Source organism: Otolemur garnettii, unplaced genomic scaffold, assembly GCF_000181295.1.
Source record: "Otolemur garnettii isolate 467f Iridium unplaced genomic scaffold, OtoGar3 scaffold00003, whole genome shotgun sequence".
NCBI classification, from domain to species: domain Eukaryota; kingdom Metazoa; phylum Chordata; class Mammalia; order Primates; family Galagidae; genus Otolemur; species Otolemur garnettii.
Window position 1 is genome coordinate 8,619,907 of NW_003852398.1, and position 6,379 is coordinate 8,626,285.

At 45.4% G+C, this 6,379-nt stretch overlaps 1 protein-coding gene across 3 annotated transcripts in view; it reads right to left on the reverse strand.

The window, feature by feature from the left end:
• The window catches only part of WWC1 (WW and C2 domain containing 1), a 177,805-nt gene that overhangs the window by 72,573 nt on the left and 98,853 nt on the right, over positions 1–6,379 (reverse strand). The window lies entirely within an intron of this gene.

Genomic DNA, 6,379 nt, shown 5'->3' on the forward strand with positions numbered 1-6,379 from the left:
GGGCTGGGGATTCGAACCCGCCACCTTAGGTGTACGTGGCTGGCGCCTTAGCCGGTTGAGCTATAGGTGCCGTGCCATTAATGTACATTTCAAAAGGAAAATAAATCACCCACAATCCTACTACCCCAATACAGTTATCTTTTTACCAAATTGACTTCCAATGTTTAGCTATAATTCTATTATGTAGGTGTAAGCTTACCGTGTTTTAAACATGGTATTTTTGTTTTGAAAAAGGATTTTAAGGCCTATGGAAATGAACATCATAGAGTAAAATACAATTAAGAGATGCATGAGACAAAGGGAAGAGGGTAGGGAAGCAAACTGGGGACAGGCATGAGGTCAAGGTTCCTTGCATATTACGAGATTCCACTTCCTGGATCAGCGTCTATAGCACAGTTGTTATGGCACAGCCATATGCACCGAGGCTGGTGGGTTCGAGCCTGGCCTGGGCCAGCTAACCAACAATGACAATTGCAACAACAACAACAACAAAAAAAAAATAGCCGGGTGTTGTGGCAGCGGCTATAGTCCCAGCTACTTGGGAGGCTGAGACAAGAGAATTGCTTAAGCCCAAGAGATTGAGATTGCTGTGAGCTGGGACACCACAGCACTCTACTGAGGGTGACATAGTGAGACATCCAGCCAAAAAAAAAAAAAAAAAAAAAAGATTCCAATTCCTAACCAGAGTTCCCACAAACCTGGCTCTAAGCTTCCTAGCTGGTGATGGGAAGAGGGTCAGATATAAGATGACCCTAAAGATCTTTATGGTGACCTAAAGATAAACACAACCCCACTGTTCAGAAAAGAATAGTTATTCTGAGTAGGGAAGCCAGAGAAGTATTTTTCCTGTGAGTCCTTAATCACACTGTGCAATTCCATCACCTCCTCTGCCCACCTACCATCAGCTGAACACTCCGCCTATTCACAGATAGCCAGGTCACCTGCCGAGACTTGGACTGGTGTAAGGACAGAGAAGCTATCCTTTGGTGATGGCTGGTAGTGTTCAGTGTCTGGAGGTGGAAGTGATAGTTGTAAGGGGGATGCTGCTCTTTGGATTTGGTTAAAATAAATTAATGGGGCCCGGCGCCATGGCTCAAGTGGCTAAGGCACCAGCCACATACACCTAAGGTGGCAGGTTCGAATCCAGCCTGGGTCCACCAAACAACAATAACAGCTGCAACCAAAAAATAGCTAGGCATTGTGGTGGGCACCTGTGGTCCCAGCTACTTGGGAGGCTGAGGGAGAAGACTCGCTTGAGCCCAGGAGTTGGAGGTTACTATGAGCTGTGATGCCACAGCACTCTACCTAGGGGGACAGTTTGAGGCTCTGTCTCAAAAAGAAAAAAAAGAAAAAATCAATTAGTGGGTCTTTTTTTTTTTTTCCAAGAGACAGAGTCTCACTTTATTGCCCTCAGTAGAGTGCTGTGATGTCACAGCTCACAGCAACCTCCAATTCCTGGGCTTAGGCGATTCTCTTGCCTCAGCCTCCTGAGTAGGTGGGAGTACAGGCACCTGCCACAACGCCTGGCTGTTTTTTTGTTGCAGTTTGGCTGGGGCCAATTTGAACCCGTCACCCTCGGTATATGGGGCTAGTGCCCTACTCACTGAACCACAGCGCCACCCAATTAATGGGTTTTTGATTATGCATGAGGAGAGTTAAAATGTAATGCTTGGAAGTTTGGGGAAAGAGAAAATTGCTCTGCATAATGAAAGGTGTTTTGCACCATGGGCAGCATTGCATGAGTCTATGGTGGAAGAGGCTGGGGTTTAGCAGAAAAGATGAATAGGGACGGCAACGGAGTGAGGAGTGTGGAATTCAGGTATCATTTCCTATCTTCTAATTCTGCTGTTTTTGCAAAATTGGGAGAAAACCTAGCTGGATAGCTATCTGGACACACTGCCTTAAGCATACAGTAAGTCCTCATTAAGGTTCTCGGAAACTGTGACTTTAAGCAAAAATGTACACCGAAACCAATTTGACCATCAGGGGTCCTCAAACTTTTTAAACAGGGGGCCAGTTCACTATCCCTCAGATTGCTGGAGGGCCGGACTGCGGGCCCCAGGAGGAGTTGGCTGCTAAGCAGGACAGGCAGCGGCAGCAAAAACACCCAGCAGGCTGGATAAATGTCCTAGATGGGCCACATGTGGCCTGCAGGCCGTAGTTTGAAGATGCCTGGACTAAGGATATAAACAGGAGTTAAGTTACTGTGGCATCTTTCTGGTCATAAATCACCAAACTTCTAAACATGGAGCAAAACACTTTTAATATATGTATATATACATTTTTTGAGACAGAGCCTCAAGCTGTCACCCTGGGTAGAGTGCCGTGGCATCACAGCTCACAACAACCTCCAACTCCTGGACTTAAGCGATTCTCTTGCCTCAGCCTCCCAAATAGCTGGGACCACAGGTGCCCGCCACAATGCCCGGCCATTTTTTGATTGTAGTTGTCATTGTTGTTTGACAGGCCTGGGCTGGATTCAAACCTGCCAGCTCTGGTGTATGTGGCTGGCTTAGTTGCTTGAGCTATAGCCGCTGAGTCATTAAACACTTTTAATATTAAACATTGAAATAAACATATGCCACACATATATTTAAGAAGCAGTGATAAAAACATGAAAGACAATTAGTTACCTAATTATTCTACTTCAGGGAGGTGGGGGGCAGGTAGCCAGAGCTCATGCCTGTAGCTCATGGTGCCAGGAGGGAACCCCCCCTGGACAGGATGCCATCCCCTCACAGGGCATGCTCAGACCCCCACTCACCTAGACAGGGACCGTGCAGACATGCCACTTCACCTAACATGCACAGCTCTGGGCTGCAGGAGGTAACTGGAGACGTGGAGAAAACCCACACAGACATGGGGAGAGTGTGCAGACAGGCAGTGGCCCGGGCTAGCAAGCGATTTTTTTTTCTCTTTACAGCTATGACAAAACGATGTTGAAGAAAATGACATTATTTGAGGACCTGCTGTATTCCCCAAATAGGCAAATTTAAGAGAACTGATACTGTTTGTCATCAATAATAAGAACAGAGCAAAAGACAAGAGGAGTTGGTGTGGAATTAAGATAGGAATATCCACAGAAAGGTCCTTTCAGGGGCAGTGCCTGTGGCTGTGAGGACCCAGTCCTGGTCAAGCACCTTGCTGAGCAGATGTCCCTTTGCACAGAGGTCTGCACTGTGGGTAAATGTTCAGGTAGCCTGGAAGAGCTCAATAAAAATGGCAAGACCTGATCTAGTCAGAGAGAGATCAGCTGTGGGGACCAGTCACAACGGGGCTGGCTCTTTTTATTTTATTTTTAAGACAGAGTCTCACTTTGTCACCCTTGGTAGAGTGTTATGGCATCATAGCTCACAGCAATCTCAAATGCTTGGGCTCAAGTGATTCTCTTGCCTCAGCCTTCCAAGTAGCGGAGACTACAGGCGCCTGCCATAATGCCCAGCTATTTTTTGTTGCAGTTGTCATTGTTTAGCTGGCCTGGGCTGGGTTCGAATCCGCCAGCCTCGGTACACATGGATGGCACTGTAACCACTGTGCTATGACCACTGCCCCACAACTGACTTGAGGGACTCAGCAGTATTCTGAGATCTAGGAGGGGAGGGGAGGGGAGGGTTGGAGAAGGAAGCCCTGCCCCACGCACCCACCCCCCCACACAAAAATACTAGACTCCTGCCAATATCTCCTGTGAAGGGCACAATTTGCACCCAAACCGTCTGAAATGAGATGGAGCTTATTACTTATTTTTTAAGTAAACTTTTAATTGAAGCAAAAAAATCCACACATAAAAGCATGAACATCATGTGTGTACAGCTTGATGAATTTTCACAAAAGGAACACACTCAAGTCATCAGCACAGCAATCAAAAAAATAGGGCATCAGCCTCCCCTTTGTATCCCTCCACTACTCTCCACCAAAGGAATCTTATAGCAAATAAGACCTTAAAGGCTATCTTGTTGCATTTTAAATGGTTTTTAATTTGTAGTGTTTACTGAAATCATATATATAAGAATACAGTTTAACAGTTCAACACAGCACAAGGCTTGCTATAGAAAGAGCATTCTATAGCTCCCTAAACCCATAACACACACCCCAAAAAGGAACCACTTGGGATGCATTTAGGGAGTCTGGGGTAGCGACCTCCCTGTGTGAATTAGCATATGCATATACTAATGGCTGTTACTTTTGCACTTTTTGGTTTTTTCCCTAGAGCTAATAATTGTTATTTCTAAGTTTACTTAGTTTCTACAAACTTTTTGCTGATTCAATCTCACATTCTTCCAGTTATCCAGTCTCTCTCAGAGTCTGGACCAGTACACATTCAGCCGGTATCCTCTCTTTGGGTCTCTTGCCCAGGCTTCTGCCCCACTGCAGTGGTAGCTGGCTGCTCTCTGCCTGGCGGACATCCTGAGATTCCCCGTGCATGTTACTCCGTGCATGTTACTCCGGGCATCTCCTCAACACTCTCCTCCTTGTATACCACATCCTCCTCCTTGTGGTCTGTCCCTTCATTTTGGTATGACACTACCTCCAGTGGTTTCCTGAGAAAGAATCCGTAAGAGAAATAAACTTTCTAAAATCTTTCATGTTTAAAAATACCTTTATTCTACCTTCCACTGGATGAAAGGTAGTTTTGCTGGATATAGAATTCTAGGTCAGAAATAATTTTCCTTGAAATTTTGAAGGCATCACGTCACTGTCTTTTAGGTTTCCAGTGTTAAGGGTGAGAAGTCTGGAGCTATTCTGAGTCCTGATCATTTCTGTGTGACCTGATTTTTCTCTCTGAAAGCTTTGAGGATCTTGAACTGTCCCAGTGTTTGAAGTTCCACAGTGGTGTATCTTGGTGTGAGTTGACTTTCATCCATTGTGTTAGACACACAGCAAACTCTTTCAGGCTATAAACTCTCCTTCGGTTCTGGGAAACATTTCTACATTATTTGAAGGATGCTTCTTCCCCTCTGTTTCCTCTGCTCTAACTGGAACTTTTTTTTCCCCCCTCAGATGGTAAATTTCCTGGCCTGGTGCTCTATTTTTTCCTCTGTTTTCCATCTCATTGTATTTTTGCTTTGCTTTTTAGAAGTTTTCTTCGTTTTTATTTCCCAGTCTTCCTATGGGGTTTTCACTTCTGCTCTAATATATTAATTCCCAAAGGCTTTTTTTGTTGTTCTCTGAAGAGTCCTTTTTAAAAAAAGGAGCACCCTGTTCTTGTTTCCCAGTTGTGCAGCTTCTCTTGATGTCTTCTTCCCCATGCATGGATTCCCTGTCCCTTCCAAACACCCCCCTTTGCCATGTGCTGGTTGGAGTCTCTATTTTCCTTGTTAGAGACTTTCCTCAGATACCTGGAATCTAAGCTGTCTGTTCACAATTTAAGGATGAGAGCCTAAAAAAGTGACCAGAGTGGAGCTTGTGGGCTGCACGGCACATGATTTGGCTGGACTGCCTCACCCAGGATTCCTCAATGTCAGTGTGTTGCAGCTTTTCTCTTTACTTCTGTTTCCCCTGGTCAGACTGGAGACTTTCCTACTGTTCAGCCTAGAGGGTAATGTCTGGGCACCATTCTGGATACCACGTGGTACACGAGGGCTAAAGTCTCAAAACCTGGCATTCCCGTGTCAACTTACTGTGATCTCAGCTTGGTGCATCCTGGCTCTGAATCACCCAGTGTTCTAGAGTTCAGAGACTCTGTTTTATCTTCTCCAAGAAATAAACCTACAGTATTTTTTCAGCTAGGAGATGGTAGTTGCCTGGATGTACTGATTTGGGGAGAGGGTCTATCTTGGGAACAACTTCCACCAAGTCCTCTTTATTTGAGACCTTCCTCCCTTCACTGCTACTTCCACAGGCAGCTGTGCTCACCAACTCCGAAGGCTTTGCAAGTGCTCTAGAGAACAACAAATCTGCCACGTTCCGCCACTATCAGCCTGTTCTCTCTCTCCTCAGATCTACCTATTATGTTGTCACCTGTGTACTTTCCAGCCTCCAAATTTTAATGCTGCTCTTTCTCCAATTTTCCCTGTCCTTTAAAAAAATCTCTTATCTGATATTTTCTTTGTTTTGGGAGTATGAAATCAGGTGGGTGGTTCAAATAGCTTTCTGAACGGCACGTGTTTCAATGACTTGTTTTCAAATGGGAAAGTATGGCCTAAAGGGAGGAAAAACATGGTGAGGTCCCAAAGAACCCAGCTCTCCTGAGTCCTCACTTTTTAAAGGGAAAGGGGAACCAAGTGTAACCCAAGAACCTTAGCATTTGGTTGGCTGACCTGGATCAAATTAATAAAATGGTTTTGGCTTGGCACCTGTGGCTCAAGGGCTAAGGCGCCAGCCACATACACCTAAGATGGTGGGTTCAAATCCAGCCCAGGCCCACCAAACAACAATGACC